We start from the raw sequence: 18,730 nt of genomic DNA on the forward strand, positions 1-18,730 counted from the left end.
GAATACCACTCATAAATATCTTCTTAACCTTCTCTTCTAAGGAGAACAACCCCAGCTTCTCCAAACTCTCCACATGACTGGCTTATGAAATCACTTGAACCCATTCAGTAAATGTATGGCTGAGTCATGCTCTCATGAACATCTCCTGCAGCCTGAGATTAAATTGTGATTCACTGACTAAACCATTGTTGATATTTCATCGTAATGAGGATAAGTTTGATGAAAATCTGTTAAGGTCACATTTGTTCATTTAAATTAGAAAACTTAATGCTGCATTATGGTGGTAAAAGTAATGTAGATTGTAGCTTACTTAAATATGACAAATGCAGTTTCTCAGTTTATAATGAACAAAGAATTTTGCAGTTCTAAAATAAATTTGAAAAAAGAGCTTGATATATAAAGGTCAATTTTGAAAGACCATGCCCATCAATGGGGCCTCACATGTAGCCAGAAAATATTGGATAAGCTTGGACAGCTTGCCTATGAGTTTTCAATATGCATGCGAGTCCTCGCAGAATTTACCCTATATTGCAATCGTACTAAATCCTAGCCGTCCCAACTTCCATTTGCCAGGGTAATGACAGTACAACTTAAGCCCTTGTTTGCATTTCTGACTTGCTAATTACAAATTCCCTATTAAACAAGGGGATTCTCTCCAGTGGCCTGGCCAATATCTATCCGTCAACCACCATCACTAAAACAGATTATCTGGTCATTATCAAATTGCAGTTTGTGGAAGCTTGCTGTGCGTAAATTAGCGACCGGGTTTCCTACATTACAACAGTGACTATACTTCAGAAACACTTCATTGGCTGTAAAGTGCTTTGGGACATCTGGTGGTCATGAACGGTGCAATAAATGCAAGTTCCTCCTTCTTAAATCAGCTAGCTGCCTCTATAAACATTTTCAAATACAGTCTCTGAAAGTGTGAGTTGTTGTGATTTATTTCACATTCTATACTGTTTGACAGTTTTGAAAATTAGTGTCTTCGAAAAAATGTCTAAAAAATTCTGCTTGGTGTAAAACATGCCAAAATTGCTGATCTTTGACACAAACATGAACATTTGTGTATAATGCAACAGCACGAGTGTTTAAATGTCTGGGCCCAACAATCTATCCCTTTCAAGCCATAAGCTTTCACTAAATCTTTTTAGACCCTGAGTGTTGTTTGGAAAGTCGAAGCTTCAACCATAATCCAAGATAACATCTTATCTGGATAACAGAGAAATACTAATATGATTAATAGAGAAGTGTTAAACATAAGAACATAAGAATTAGGAACAGGAGTAGGCCATCTAACCCCTCGAGCCTGCTCCGCCATTCAACAAGATCATGGCTGATCTGGCCGTGGACTCAGCTCCACTTACCCGCCCGCTCCTCGTAACCCTTAATTCCCTTATTGGTTAAAAAAATGCTCTATGGCTTAGAAAACATGAGAAATCTCCTGTGATACAGTCTTAAATGACTATCAACAACAAATTACTGTTGGCTATTGTTATATATGTAAACCTGTTAAAACCATGTCTAACCACCAGAGGGCTTATCCACTGGAGTCCCAAGGGATCCCACAATCCTTTGGGAGCACCTGTATATAAGGAGGCCTCACAGTCTGGGGAGGCACTCTGAGATTTGTAATAAAGGACGACGGTCATACCTTACTTTGAGCTTGCAGTGTCTAGTCTGACTCTTTATTCAAGACTTAACAACTGGCGATGATGTACAAATGAAGAACCTCACCGCAACAATGCAGAGAACGGTGGGAATGCTGGAGACATTTTTGGATGGAAATGATTGGGAAACCTTCATGGAGCGACTCGACCAATACTTCGTGGCCAACGAGCTGGAAGGAGAAGCGAACGCTGCCAAACGAAGGGCGATCTTCCTCACCATTGCGGGGCATCAAAGTATGGCCTCATGAAAAATCTGCTCGCTCCAGCGACACCCACAGACAAGTCATACGATGATTTGTGCACACTGATCCGGGAGCATCTAAACCCGAAGGTAAGTGTTCTAATAGCGAGGTATTGGTTCTACACGTAGAAGAGGTATGAAGACCAGGAAGTGGCGAGCGATGTCGCCGAGCTAAGGCGCCTTGCAGGACATTGCGAATTTGAAGGACACTTGGAACACATGGTCAGGGACTTCTTTGTACTTGGCATTGGCCATGTATTAATACTTCGCAAACTTTTGACTGTAGAGACCCCAACCTTGAGTAAAGCCATAGCGATAGCCCAGGCGTTTATCACCACCAGTGACAATACCAAACAAATTTCTCAGCACACAAGTGCTGCAAGTACTTTGAACAAAGTAACATTGTTTTCAAATCAAAATGAATCAGAGTCCACCATCAAGGGTGGTGAATACAAGGCCATTAACACCTTGTTGGCGCTGCGGGGGTGATCTTCGTTTCCATTCATGCCGCTTCAAAGAATAAGTTTGCAAGGGCTGTGGAACAATGGGACACCTCCAACGTATGTGAAGGCATGCTGCAAACCCTGCTGATCCTGCAAACCAGCATGTTGCTGAGGAGGACAGATCCACGGTGGATCACGATGAACCAGAGCCTCAGTCAGAGGAGGCAGAGGTATATGGGGTGCACACATTTACCACAAAGTGTCCCCCGATAATGCTGAAGGTTGAATTAAATGGACTCCTGGTGTCCATGGAGCTGGACACGGGCGCAAGCCAGTCCATAATGAGAAAAAAGCCTTTTGATAAATTGTGGTGCAGCAAGGCCGCAAGGCCAGTCCTGACTCCCATTTGTACTAAACTGAGAACGTACACAGAGGAACTGATTCCCATAATCGGCAGTGCTACCGTAAAGGTCTCCTACGATGGAGCGGTGCACGAGTTACCACTCTGGGTGGTACTGGGCGATGGCCCCACGCTGTTCGGCAAGAGCTGGCTGGGAAAGATACGCTAGAACTGGGACGACATCCGAGCATTTTCATCCGTCGACGACACCTCATGTGCCCAGGTCCTAAACAAGTTCCCCTCACTGTTCGAACCAGGCATCGGGAAGTTCCAACGAGCAAAAGTGCAGATCCACTTGATTCCGGGGGTGCGACCCATCCATCACAAGGCGAGAGCGGTACCTTACATGATGAGAGAGAGGGTGGAGATCGAACTGGACAGGCTGCAATGAGAAGGCACCATTTTGCCGATCGAATTCAATGAGTGGGCCAATCCGATTGTTCCAGTTCTCAAGAGAGATGGCACCGTCAGAATCTGTGGTGAATAGAAAGTAACTATCAATCGTTTCTCACTGCAGGATCAATACCTGCTACCGAAGGCAGACAACCTATTTGCGATGCTGGCAGGAGAGAAATCATTCACTAAGCTGGACTTGACTTCAGCCTACATGACGCAGGAGCTGGAGGAATCATCGAAAGGCCTCACCTGCCTCAACACGCACAAAGGTCTCTTCATTTACAACAGATGCCCATTTGGGATTCGATCGGCCACGGCGATATTCCAGAAGAACATGGAAAGCTTGCTGAAGTCAGTCCCACGCACCGTGGTCTTCCAGGACGACGTCTTGGTTACAGGTCAGGACACCGTCGAGCACCTGCAAAACCTAGAGGAGGTTCTTCGTCAGCTTAATCGTGTGGGGCTCAAGCTATAACGCTCGAAGTGCGTTTTCCTGGTGCATGAAGTGGAGTTTCTGGGAAGAAGAATCAGGCCCACCGATTCGAAGACGGAGGCAATCAAGAACGCACCAAGACCACAGAACGTGATGGAGCTGCGGTTGTTTCTAGGACTCCTGAACTATTTTGGTAACTTACCGAGTCTTAGCACACTGTTAGAACCACTGCACTCTTTATTGCATAAAGGAGATGAATGGGTATGGGGTAAAAGCCAAGAAAATGCCTTTGAGAAAGCTAGGAAGCTGTTATGTTCAAACAAATTGCTGGTGTTGTACGATCCATGTAAACGTTTGGTACTAGCATGCGTTGTCGTACAGGGATGGGTGTGTATTGCAACAAGCTAATGAATTTGGGAAATTGCAACCAGTTGCTTATGCATCCAGAAGTCTGTCTAAGGCTGAGAGGGCCGACAGTATGATCAAAAAAGAAGCGTTAGCGTATGTTTACGGGGTAAAGAAAATGCATCAATATCTGTTCGGACTCAAATTTGAATTGTAAACTGACCATTTATATCCATCTTTTCCGAAAGCAAGGGGATTAATACGAATGACTCGGCCCACATCCAGAGATGGGCGCTATGTTGTCCGAATACAACTACGCCATTCACTACAGGCCAGGCACAGAAAACTGTGCCGATGCTCTCAGTAGGTTGCCATTGCCCACCACAGGGGTGGAGATGGCACAGCCACAGATTTAGTTATGGTAATGGAAGCATTCGAGAGTGAGCAATCACCTGTTACCGCCCGACAGATTAGAACCTGGACGAGCCAAGACCCCTTACTGTCCTTAGTAAAAAACTGTGCTCCATGGGAGTTGGTCTAGTGTCCCATTAGAAATGCAGGAGGAAGTAAAGCCGTACCAGTGGCGCAAAGCTGAAATGTCCATACAGGCAGACTGCCTCCTATGGTGTAATTGGGTAGTGGTGCCAAAAAAGGGCAGGGACACTTTCATCAGTGATCTCCACAGCACCCACCCAGGCATCGTAATGATGAAAGCGACAGTCAGATCCAATGTGTGGTGGCCCGGTATCGATGCAGACTTAGAGTCCTTCGTGCACAAATGTAATACATGTTCACAGTTAAGCAATGCACACAGAAAGGCGCCACTAAGTTTATGGTCCTGGCCCTCCAAACCATGGTCCAGGGTCCATGTCGACTATGCAGGACCATTCTTGGGTAAAATGTTTCTAGTGGTTGTAGATGCATAATCCAAATGGATTGAATGCGTGATAATGTCGGCAAGCATGTCCGCTGCCACTATTGAAAGCCTACGGGCAATGTTTGCCAAGCACGGCCTGGCTGATGTCCTTGTAAGTGACAATGAGCCGTGCTTTACCAGTGCCGAGTTCAAGGAGTTCAAGACCCGCAATGAGATCAAACATGTCATATCTGCCCCATTTAAACCAACGTCCAATGGTCAGGCAGAGAGAGCAGTTTAAACAATCAAGCAGAGCTTGAAGAGGGTAACTGAAGGCTCACCGCAGACTCGCTTATCCCAGGTCCTGCTTAATTACCGCACAAGACCCCACTTGCTCACTAGGGTCCCTCCCGCCGAACTGCTCATGAAAAGGGCACTGAAGACAAGGCTCTCGTTAGTACACCCTGATCTACATGAACAGGTAGAGAGCAGGTGGCTTCAACAGAATACATATCATGATCGCGCAATTGTGTCACGCAAAATTGAGATAAATTATCCTGTATTTGTGTTGGACTATGGACAAGGTCCCAAGTGGCTTCCTGGGCCCGCACTCCCTCCCTCCCGCCGTCTGGAACGTCTTCCTCCCCCCTCCCGCTGCGTTTGGGCGGGCGGGCCCGCACTTCCTCCCTCCCGCCGTCTGGAACGGCTTCCTCCTCCCCCCCTGCCGTCGGGAACGAACGAACGAACTTGTGAGGCTGGCTGAAGCACTTTCACACAGGTAGGAAGATGGTTTATTTAATCTTTACTTTGCTAAAAAATGTTTATTCAGGTTGGATTTATTTGTATAATATTTGTAGAAGTATAAATAAGGATTTATTGTAGAATTTAATTACTTCCCTTCCCCCCCTTCCCCCCCCCACCTCATTCCGGACGCCTAATTTGTAACCTGCGCCTGATTTTTTAATGTGTAGAACAGGTTTTTTCAGTTCTACAAAAATCTTCACTTGCTCCATTCTAAGTTAGTTTGGAGTACATTTTCACTGTGGAAACTTTGAAATCAGGTGTCAGTGGCCGGACACGCCCCCTTTTGAAGAAAAAATTCTGTTCCAAAGTAGAACTGTTCCACCTGACTAGAACTGCAGAAAAAAAAATGAGGAGAATTGCGATTTCTAAGATAGTCCATTCTCCACCAGTTGCTCCTAAAAATCAGATGCAAATCATGTGGAAACTTGGGCCCTTAATGTGGGTTATCATCATCCTAGGCAGTACCTCAAAATCGAGGAAAACTTGCTTCCACTCTAAAAGTGAGTTCTTAGATGACTGAACAATCCAATATGGGAATTTCAGTCTCTGTCACAGGTGGGCCAGACAGTCGTTGAAGGAAAGGGTGGATTGGAGTCTGGTTTGCCGCACGCTCCTTCCGCTGCCTGCACTTGTTTTCTGCATGCTTTCAGCCTTTTATACTCCCTTGCACGAGGTGTGTAGTTGACCCTTGGGCCTTCAACAGTTGCGCCCTCTAGTGGCAAGTTTTACACAGTTACAATGTTTGCATACATAACATCACTCCCACCCAAAGTATTTGATACATATTAATTGCAAGTTGAGACGATTCGAGGCCCTACACTCCCTGGTGATCATCTGAGTTCAAACTCTGGCATGGGTGAGTTGGTCAGATCATTGCTGCACTGCGCCTGGCTGGTCTGACAGAATTTTTGGGAATGGTGGGTTCATCCTCTTGAATGACAACGAGGTCGATTGCTGGTTGGGTGTGTGTTGGTGGATCAATGATGGTGATGTCCTCTTCAGGTTGTTCCTGGTTGTCGGTGAACTGCAGTTTGGTCTGATCCAAACGCTTTCTGCATGTTTGTCTATTCAATAGTTTAACTATAAAAAATCTATTCCCCTCCTTGGTCAAGACAGTGCCAGCGACCCATTTAGGACCATAAACGTAATTAAGGACAAACACACTGTCGTTAACATCAATGTCACGCGATACAGCCACGCGATCGTGGTACATGTTTTGCCGGTGACGCCGTGGGCTAGACTTTCCACTTCACATCGCCCATCTAAGGCCCATCTATGGCCCAAAATGGACCTCTATCGCCCATTTTGAGCAAAAAGTGGAAACTCGGCCCAAAATATCGCCGGAAAAAAAGGGCCCCAAGTTTCCACTTTGATCGCTGAGATGATCGCCCAAATGATCGCCCACACAAGGCCCATCTCAAGTTTCGGCACTTAGCATGCACTTCACTGGGCCGATGCAAGGCCCAAAAGTGTGCCCAAAAATAGTTGCTTTTTCAGGGCCTTAGACAGGGAAATGGGCACTACGGATGCCATTTCTAGCCTCTGAGGAAGGGTGGAGAATTGTTCTGAGTTATTTAGAGAGTAAAATTGAAGCCAATTGTACTCAGAAATTTGGGACAGGGTATATAAATAGGTATTATCACCTTATTTATGCTAAATAGATCTCATATATTGGAGTTATTTATTAAATAGCTTTTACATAGTGAAGTTATTTAATGATATTCCGTGGGGAAACAGAATAAACAAACAATTCTGCATGAAGAACCGTACGTTGTAAAACTTATGTAAATAAGAGAGAAGGAACAAAAGTTGTAGAAAATTTTTTTTATTAACAAACAACATTTTTTTTTAAGAACTAATGAAAAACACCCTCCCTCCAACCCCCCCCACCCGCACCAACCCACCCTTCCCTCAAAATCCCCAAAATATTAGAAGAAGAAGAAATTGAACATTTTAAAGAACAAGTGACCATTTCAGTCATGCTAACAAGTGACCATTTCAATCATGACAACAAGTGACCATTTCAGTGATGATAACAAGTGACCATTTCAGTCATGCTAACAAGTGATCATTTCAGTGATGATGACAAGTGATCATTTCAGTCATGACAACAAGTGACCATTTCAGTCATGCTAACAAGTGATCATTTCAGTGATGATAACAAGTGACCATTTCAGTCATGACAACAAGTGACCATTTCAGTCATATTAACAAGTGATCATTTCAGTGATGATAACAAGTGATCATTTCAGTGATGATAACAAGTGATCATTTCAGTGATGATAACAAGTGACCATTTCAGTCATGACATCAAGTGACCATTTCAGTGATGATAACAAGCGACCATTTCAGTGATGATAACAAGTGACCATTTCAGTCATGACATCAAGTGACCATTTCAGTGATGATAACAAGCGACCATTTCAGTGATGATAACAAGTGACCATTTCAGTCATGACATCAAGTGACCATTTCAGTGATGATAACAAGCGACCATTTCAGTGATGATAACAAGCGACCATTTCAGTCATGATAACAAGTGACCATTTCAGTGATGATAACAAGTGACCATTTCAGTCATGACAACAAGTGACCATTTCAGTCATGCTAACAAGTGATCATTTCAGTCATGCTAACAAGTGACCATTTCAGTCATGACATCAAGTGACCATTTCAGTGATGATAACAAGCGACCATTTCAGTGATGATAACAAGTGACCATTTCAGTCATGAAAACAAGTGTCCGTTTCAGTCATGCTAACAAGTGATCATTTCAGTGATGATGACAAGTGACCATTTCAGTCATGCTAACAAGTGATCATTTTAGTGATGATAACAAGTGACCATTTCAGCCATGACATCAAGTGACCATTTCAGTGATGATAACATTTAACTATTAAATACAATTGGCCAATTTAGTAACAATAACAATAACAAGAGTATAATAAATTGATAATAACAAGTGAACATTTTAAAACAAGTGAGCTATAGAGAAGCACTCCCCCCTCCCTACCTGCGGCCACGTTTCCCTCCAGATCCTGTCCCACCCCGTGTTCGCACCCCACCCGCCCGTTTTGGTCTACGCAGACCGACACCAAGATGTCGTGCAGAGTAGGATGTCAAGACTTCCTGCGTGTTGGAGGTGATGGAGAGGAAGCGGAAGCCTGAGGCTCTACTTCCGAGTTCGGAGGAACTGTTCCCTCCATACTCGCTTGCATGCTAGAGGTCTCGCTGCGAGCAGACACGTCACCTTGGGGTTCAGCGTCGTGAGCAGCCAGCAACGCATGCCGTAGGACATTGGTTGCGGCTGTCTGCTGCCGACTAGCCTCCAAGGTCTCCCTTGCAGTCTGTGACTGCTCAGAAGACCAGTTGGAGAAGTTCTGGCAGAACTCGCTCCAGAATGCTGGAAACTGGCTCCAGTTCACAGAGAACAGGCTCCAGTTCGCAGAGAATCACGCGAACCCCTGGATAAGGTCACGACCAATCGCGACCGTCTCCCTGCACAGGGAAATCAAGCTCTCTGTCTGGCCCTCCAAGGCAGGCGATTACTCACCACGCTGACCGGACCTCCGTGGGGTCGGCGTTTGCAATATGACGCGCCTTGGAGTCGCCACCTGTACACCACTTGGTCCCGGTGCTTCTTCCATCTCAACCGAGATGGCCGCAGGTTGTTCACCCACCCCCCACCCCCCCCGACAAAAAAAACTCTTCTTCTTCCGGCTCCTCCTCCTCCTGCTGAAGCACAGCAGCAGGAGTCTGCAGTGGCTCCTTTTCTTCAGCCTCCTGCGATGTTGAAGACGGTTCAGTGGTAATGGACTGCACTGACTCGACAACCACTTGACCTTTAATTTGATAAACAACGATTAACTATTCAAATCACTGCTTACAATTTTTCTCAAACTCAAAACATTGCAATGCTTTCCATTACCCCATATGCACAGGTGATCACAAGGTTTAACATGACCTAACATGACCTCATTTGAACATTTATAGTACATCACCATTATATATCAGATTATATTATAATTGCATAACATTACATTGTACTTGCATAACATTGCATAACATCAAATTACATTTTAATTGCATAACATTACATGCATAACTACGATATTTACTAATGATTCACACATTGCACAATGTACATTTCTCATTACTCACATGTCTCAAGGGTGGGTTCGGCCACACCACGGGATGTGACCGGACGGCTTTCTGGCCCCACCAAGGCCACCGCAAGCTCCTCGTAGGCACTTAAACTGTGCATCATGGCAGAGCCCCCGCCCATCCTGCGTTGCTCCCGATTATTGATCGAGATCTTCTTCTGTAAATTGCACGGCATAAGCAAATGGATCAGGCAATTTAAGACATTGAAGACATTTAAGACTGACAGATTTAAATGTTTTATTACAAATTAGCATTATGTTGCATATTTTACACTACAACATTTAACTTTATGCTGGATTGCATAAATTTATTCATAATTTAGTTATTTTTAAATGTAATCAAATAATATTGCAGATTCTAGTTACTATTTAGATCATTAAATAATACATAAATATAAATTTCAACTTACTCTCGCGGCTGCCAGTAGGCTGTTCCACCGTTTGCGGCACTGGTCCGGTGTGCGCGTTTCATTAGAGGCCGACGTGACCACGTCGGCAATGTCAGACCAAATCCTCGATATGCACGGGGTGGAGGTTTCCCATGCCCACCCCATGTCAGATCCTCCCACCTGGTGCTGACAACATTCACGAGGGCCTCATTGGCCTCCTCGCTGAAGGGCTTGGCCCTATGCCTCTCAAATTATGCCTCCGTGTCGATTAATATCACCAGATTATTCAGACCACAAAATGCTTCCTCCTCTCTCTCTCTCTCTCTCCCCGATCCTCACAGAGCTTCTGAGCATGTGTGATGACCCCTGACCTCCCAAAACAAGGGAAGGAGCATCAATCTGAAAAAAAAAAATCAACCTGCACATGCACAGTAATGCGTTGATAGGGAAGCTTTTTTTTTCATTCACTTCTGTTTTCTTTGGGTGATCATGAGATCGCCGAGAAATCACATCGCCCATTTGACATCGCTGGGATAAGGCCGAGTGAAAAATCGCAAATAAAAAAATGGGCCTTGAGCCGCCGATCAGCACGGGCGATAGGTCCCGCATCACTGGAACAAGGCCCATTTTTTTCGGCCTTAGCCAGAAAGTGGAAAGTCTAGCCCCGTGTTTCCATGTGATCATTTAGATCTGGGTGGACTAGGGAGAGCCTGGTTTTGAGTGCTCTCTTCATTAATAATTCTGCAGGGGGAAACCCAGTGAGCGAGTGGGGTCACGTATGCTAGCTGAGCAGAATTCGAGATGAGCAGGTCTGCAAGGAGTCTTCCGTCACGTGTTTCAAGCTCTGCTTGATAGTTTGGACTGCCCATTCTGCTTGACCGTCGGATGCGGGCTTAAACGGGGCAGTCCTGACATGATTGATGCTATTGCGGATCATAAACTCGTTGAATTCCAAGCTGGTGAAACACGGTCCATTGTCACTAACAAGGAGGTCGGGCAAGCCATGGGTGGCGAACATAGTCCGGTGGCTTTCAACGGTGGCAGCGGATGTGCTGAATGACATGATTACGCATTCAATCCATTTAGAGTAAGTGTCCACTACAACTAAAGGCATCTTTCCGAGAAAGGGGCCAGCAAAATCGACGTGGATCCTGGACCATGGTTTGGAGGGCCATGACCACAGACTCAATGGAGCCTCCCTGGGTGCATTGCTCAATTGTGAGCATGTGTTGCACTAGTGTACGCATGACTCTAAGTCCAAGTCAATACTGGGCCACCAAACATGCGACCTGGCTATAGCCTTCATCATGACTATGCCTGGGTGGGTATTGTGCAGGTCACGTATAAACGTTTTCCTGCCTTTTTTTGGCAAAACCACGCGATTACCCCATAAGAGACAATCCGACTGGATGGACATTTCATCTTTGCGTCGGTGAAACGGCTTAATTTCATCTTGCATTTCCCCGGGAACGGCCGACCAGCTAAAATTGAGGACACAACTTTTTACAAGCGATAGCACAGGATCCTGGCTGGAGCAGTGACAGGTGATCCCTCGCTCTCAAAAGCATCCATGACCAGAAGCATGTCTGCGGGCTGCGCCATTTCTACCCCGGTAGTGGGCAATGGTAGCCGACTGAGGGCATCAGCACAGTTCTCCATGCCTGATCTGTGGCATATAACATAGTCATAGGCGAACAATGTTAGTGCCCATCTTTGGACGAAGCATTGGTGTTTATACCTTTGCTTTCTGAAAACACCGAAATGAGTGGCTTGTGGTCGGTTTCAAGCTCAAACCGAAATCCAACTAGGTATGGGTGCATTTTTTTAACCCCATATACACATGCTAACGCCTCTTTTTCGGAAATACTGTAGGCTCTTTCAGCCTTAGACAGGCTTCTAGACACTTATGCAACCGGTTGAAGTTTGCCCGATATATTGGTTTGCTGTAACACAGCCGACCCTGTACGAAGATGTATCACAAGCTAGCACTAATCGTTTACACAAGTCATACAGTACAAATAACTTATTGGAACAAAGTAGATTTCTGGCCTTCTCAAAGGCTGTCTCTTGAGAATTACCCCAAATCCAGTCATCACCCTTACGTAGCAACATGTGCAACGGTTCCAGCTTAACTCGGGTAGAAAGTTAACAAAATAGTTCAGGAGTCCCAGGAGCGAACGCAGCTCCGTCATATTCTGTGGTCTGGGTGCATTCTTGATGGCTGCTGTCTTTGAGTCCGTGGGTCCGAAGCCACCGTCTGCCGCAATCTTTCTCCCCAAAAATTCAACCTCTGGTGCCAGGAAACACACTTGGAATGTTTCAGCCTGAGTCCCACTCTGTCGAGTCAACTTAGAACCTCTTCCAGGTTGGGCAAGTGTTCTGTGGTGTCACAACCGGGGATCAGGATGTCGTCTTGAAACACAACGGTGCGCTGAACCGATTTCAGCAGACTCTCCATGTTCCTTTGGAAGATGGCAGCAGCCAAGCGAATCCCAAAAGGGCGCCTGTGGTCTATAAACAGTCCTTTGTGTGTGTTGATGCACGTCAAACTTTTCGAAGATTCAGCCAGCTCCCGTGTCATGTAGGTGGAGGTTCGGTCCAACTTAGTGAACGACTTCCCTCCCATTAATGTTGCAAACAGGTCATCCGCCTTGGGTAGCGAGTACAGCACTTGTAACGAGACTCGGTTGATCATTACCTTGTAGTCTCAGCAGATTCTGACCGTACCATCGCTTTTCAACACCGGAAAAATTGGACTGGCCCACTCCTTGAACTCGACTGGTGATATGATTCCCTCTCGTTGAAGTCTGTCCAGTTCACTCTCAACTATCTCCCTCATCATATATAGAACCACTCGAGCTTTATGATGAATGGGCCTTGCATCGGGGACTAGATGGATCTGCACCTTGGCGCCTGTGAGGTTGCCGATGCCTGGTTCAAATAGCGACGGAAACTTGCTCAGCACTTGGGCACACGAGGCATCATCCACTGAAGATTGTGCTTTGATGTCATCCCAGTTCCATCGAATCTTTCCCAGCCAGCTTCTGCTGAATAGTGTTGGGCCATCGCCTGGTACAATTCACAGTGATAAATCATGCACAGCTCCATCATATGATACCTTAGCTGCCACACTGCCAACGACTGGTTTGAGCTCTTTGGTGTAGGTGCACGGCTTTGTTTGAATTGGGCTCAGTTTGGTCCTTTGTGCCTTGTCCCACAGTTTCTCAAAAGCCTTCTGGCTCATAATTGACTGACTTGCCCCCGTGTCGAACTCCATTGATAACGGAATACTGTTTAATTTGACTTTCAGCATAATACGAGGGCTCTTGGTGGTGAAGGTGTATACCCCATACTCTTCTTCCTCGGGTTGAGTTGCCTCTCTTGTATGTTCTGCGTGATTCATGCCGGATCCATCATCCTCTATCGACTCTGCCACGTGGTGAGTCGCAGCACGCTTGCACATTCGCTGGAGGTGCCCCATTGTTTCGGAACCTTTGCACACATTGTGCTTGAATTGACATTGATGGGCTCACTGATTACCCCCGCAGCGTCAACATGGTGCTAATGGATTTGCATTCACGCCCGATGGCGGACCCTGAGTCATCCTAGGTCTTGCAGCTACAGACGTGTAAGCCCTGCCATATGCAGTTCTGCCTGCTATCGACATTATTTTCTGCACAGTACTTGCCAGTGAACTTTGATGCTGGGAAGATATCTGTCTGGTATTATCGCTCGTGGATATGAATCCCTGGACTATCGTGATGGCCTTGCTCAGGTCTAGGGATTCGGCAGAAAGCAGCTTGCGAAGAATGACCTTGTGACCGATGCCAAGCACAAAAAAGTCCCGCAGCATTTCCCCCAAAATTCCAGCAAATTCACAAGTTCCCGCAAGGCGTCTCAGGTCGGCGACATAACTTGCCACGTCCTGGCCCTTGGAGCGGTGGTGCGTGTAGAAGCGATACCTGGTCATTAAGACACTCTCCTTCGGCTTGAGGTGGTTCCGAACCAGCATACACAATGTGTATATGTCTTCTCCGCTGGTTTCTCCGGTGCTAGCAGATTCTTGATGAGGCCGTATATTGTGGACCCACACACGGTGAGGAGAATCGCCCTGCACTTGATCGTTTTATCATCCCCATCCAGCTCATTGGCCACGAAGTACTGGTCAAGACGCTCACCAAAGGTTTCCCAATCATCACCCTCTACAAATCTCTCTAAAATACCAATGGCAGCCATGGCCACGTAAAAGTTGTTAATCTGTTACTCGTCGTCAATTGTTAAGTATGGAAGAACTCCACAAGACTGAGAACTGTGTGCTAAAACTGATGTGACCGTAGTCTCTTTAATACAACAGAGTGCCTAAGCAGCATGATAGACAACCTTTTATACTCCCTTGCACGAGATGTGCAGGTGACCCTTGGGTCTCCAACAGTTGCGCCCTCTGGTGGCAAGTCTTATACAGTAGTAATGTTTACATACATAACTGGTTTGCCGCAAGTTCCTTCCGCTGCCTGCGCTTGTTTTCTGCATGCACTCGGCAACGAGACTCGAGGTGCTCAGCGTCCTCCTGGATGCTCTTCCTCTACTTAGGGCGGTCTTTAGCCAGGGACTCCCAGGTATAGGTGGGGATGTTGCCTTTTTTCAAGGAGGCTTTGAGGATGTCCTTGAAATGTTTCCTCTGCCCACCTTGGGCTCGGTTGCCATGTAGAAGGTTCCGAGTAGAGCGCTTGCTTTGCGAGTCTTGTGTCAGGCCTGTGAACAATGTGGCCCACCCAACCGAGCTGGTCGAATGTGGTCAGTGCTTCAATGCTCAAATAATGCACAGAAAAATATATTGGCAACAGTAATTCTTAGCCTTGCAACATAGATATAGAATTTACCATTCCTGATGTTGAGGAACAGATGTTAGGTTAACTGATCTATAATTCCCTGATTTCCCTCTCTCACTTTAAATAGCTCAGTGACATGTGCAATCTTCCAATCTATAGGAAGGGTTCTTGATTCGAGATAACTTTGGAAGATTATAGTTAGGGCATCTGCAATATGCCCACCTCTTTCCATTAATATCCCAAGATGGAAACCATCTGGTTCTGGTAATTTGTCTCACTTTAGCGCAATTATTTTCTACATTATTGTTATTTTACTTGTGTTCAATTTATTGAGTCCCTGTTCCCGATTCAATATTAGTTTCCTTGGGATTTCCTTTACTGTAAATTGAAGGGCATAGTTATTTATGACATGCAAGTAAGAAATTCTGGATTGCATAGCACAACAACAACTTGTATTTATATAGTGCTTATGATGCAGTAAAACAGCCCAATGCGCTTCACAGGAGTGTTATAAGACAAATAAATTAACAACATTTTGACACCGAACCAAACAAAAAGAAATTTCGGCAGGTGACCAAAAGCTTGGTCAAAGAGGTAGATTTTAAGGAGCGCCTTAAAGGAGGAGTGAGAGGTAGAGAGGCGGAGAGGTAAAGGCAGGGAGTTCCAGGGCTTAGGGCCCAGGCAACTGAAGGAACAGCCACCGATGGTTGAGCAGTCATAATCAGGGATACTCAAGAGAGCAGTATTTGAAGAGCACAGATATTTTGTGGGGTTGTGAGGCTGAAGGAGATTACAGAGATAGGGAGGGGCGAGGCCATGGAGGGATTTGTAAACAAGGATGAGAATTTTAAAATCGAGGCGTTGCATAACCGGGAGCCAATGTAGGTCAGTGAGCACAGGGGTGATGGGTGAATGGGACGGTGTGAGTTAGGACATTGGCTGCCAAGTTTTGAATGACCTCAAACATACGTAGAGTAGAACGTGGGAGGCCAGCCAGGAGTGTGTTGGAATAGTCAAGTCTGGAGGTAACAAAGACATGGTAGAGGGCTTCAGCAGCAGATGAGCTGAGGCAGGGGCAGAAACAGGCAATGTTACGGAGGTGGAAACAGGCAGTTTTAGTTATGTTGCAGATATGTGGCCAGAAGCTCATTTCAAGGCTAAATATGACACCTAGGTTGCGAACAGTGTGGTTCAGCATCAGTCAGATCAATACAAATTATAACGGTACTTCTAAAATGCTTTTCAGATGGTCAAAGATAGAAAGAGAGTCTGAAAGCGGCAGATGACTAATAAATTCAAGATCCCTTGCAGATGCCGGTAATGTACAGTTCATCCATCTGAAATTCAAGGTCAGCTTTTTCAGAGCAGTGCTCACGGTGCAAAATCAGTGCCACTCCTGGCTCCTCCATTCAGTGCCATAATCCACGAATTGAACACTGCATGTGTTTCAGGAATTATGCGCGTGAGCCGACACACTACTGCTGTGTGGCACGCACAGAAGTTGTCATGTAGGAACTGGAGTGCAGAGTTTGGCATCATATTCTGCACCCGGTTGACTCCAGGTTCACTCCGGTATAAATGACAAAGGACCAAAATGTAGAGGAACTCCCACAACCCAAATCCTCCAGATTCTGCCTCACTTTGGACTCTGTGGTCTTATCCTTTCGCCTGACATTGAATGTATTTTCGGAAATTGACTATCAGGAGCAGGTTCTGGTCAAGTCTGATATGCACCGATACTTTAAGGTATTAAAGAAAGTCAGTTTACGGTGATATATTTTATACTGGGATTATTTCTTTCCCCTTTCCAGGATTCACGACAATTTAATACTTCAAGATCAACTGAATAAAATAATTGTGTCTTAAGAACAGTCTCAGTGCAATAAAGCATTGAAGAGAGGTACAAATAGTATTTCAATAGATGCTTAAACAAATATTTAATGGTTAGTTGACGTCCATGGTAAAAGCTGGTAATCCATGGCATAATAAAAAAGCTGTTTTATGATTTTACCATTGAAAACAGGCTCGAGAATGCCTTTCATCTACATTTCCTTTCATAAGTTGCTACTTAGCTCTGGCATGGTATGTCAAAGTAATACAGCAATGTCACAGTAGGCAAATGTTTCTGTCATTGTTACCTCTGATCCAAAAGTTGTTAGGGAAGTGATTCTTTAAAATACCAATCTGAGTTTGTTTGCTATGCGCTCTGAAATCTATTTCTTTGATGAGAAAGTCCCTAATTTTTTTTCTTTTAACAACTATTACAAGTAGGAGGATAGGCACTGAAGCAAGTGCCTGGCAGGTCTCTCTGGGACCATTGTGATATATTGGCCCAGAAATTGCGGTCGGAGGCTTCCCGTGGACAAATACCACCGACCGCAAAAATTTCTACGAAAGTGCATGGTGGCCCAGGAGTTTCAGAGACTTCTGGTCCTGGCCTCTATGCGTAGGCCAGCGTAGAGGCCCACAAATCCCAGAAGCGTAAGGGCTTTGTGTGCAACACTGGGATCATGTGGGCCGGCCCAAGCAATCAAAATAAGGGGATTCCCATTCATACTTATGGTCATTCATATGGAATCATCATAAGTATGAATGGGAATGCTCCAAAATCACACAAACACTGAAAATAAATTTAAAAAAACATCACATATTTAAAATTAATCAAAATGGAATTTGATTAATTATTTAAAACAAAAATGTAATTTTTTGAAAAATAAATTTACATATTTTAAAGTGTCGAAAAATAAACTTACCTCATATAATAGGATTTTAAATGTTTAAATTATTTTTAAAAATGTATTATACTGTGCTTTAAAAGTCTTTTAACAGTCATAAGAATTTGAAGGACATTCACTGGGCAGGAGTTGGGCAAATAGTTCTTTACTTTCCAATTTGTGCAATCTGTCAAGACTAGAATGTTAACTTATCACGACCCGCACAATGCTGTTCTTTCAATTTGTTCCTTTAGTGAAACAGATCTCAAAATTGGGAACCTACCAGGTCCCAGGATTATCTCTGGGCAGGGGTCCGGAAACAGGCATTAAGCTTCTTATTTGTACATGCAAAGAGCCCATCCCCTATTTCAGGCACGGTTCCTGGACACCTCTTTTTCTTCCTTCACAGCGCACTTCCAGTGCAGAACGTGTGCGCAGACGCCGTATGCTATATTTGGTTGCTAAAATTACAAGGCGAAAGTTATTGAAGGGAGAAACAGAGAGGACGGGTAACAGAGACAGAAAGGGAGTAACAAACAGAGACAGAGAAAAAAAGGATAGAGTAACAAAGAAACACACAAAATGTGAAAGTAACAGATGCATGGTAAGAAAGGGAAAAATAGAATGACAGAAAATAAAGGGGAGATAACACAGGTATATGAGGATTACAGAGCAGCTCCTTCCTGTACCAAACCATTGACATAACCATACTTAATGGCCACATCCAACACCGATACATAAGCTGCAGCAGAGATTATGTTTTCCCAATTGTTCATTTCTACAACAACAACAACTTGTATTTATATAGCACCTTTAACGTAGTAAAACATCCCAAGGCACTTCCCTGGGCTGTTATAAAACAAATTGTGACACCAAGCCACTTAAAGTGAAATTAGAGCAGGTGGGTCAAAGAGGTAGTTTTTGAATGTGTCTTAAAGGAGGAAAGAGAGATAGAGTGGCGGAGAGGTTTAGGGAGGGAATTCTGGATTTCAGGGCCGAGGCAGCTGAAGGCATAGCCACCAAGGATTGAGCGATTACCATCAGGGA

The sequence above is a fragment of the Pristiophorus japonicus genome, chromosome 10, assembly GCF_044704955.1.
Source record: "Pristiophorus japonicus isolate sPriJap1 chromosome 10, sPriJap1.hap1, whole genome shotgun sequence".
In the NCBI taxonomy this organism is placed as follows: Eukaryota; Metazoa; Chordata; class Chondrichthyes; family Pristiophoridae; genus Pristiophorus; species Pristiophorus japonicus.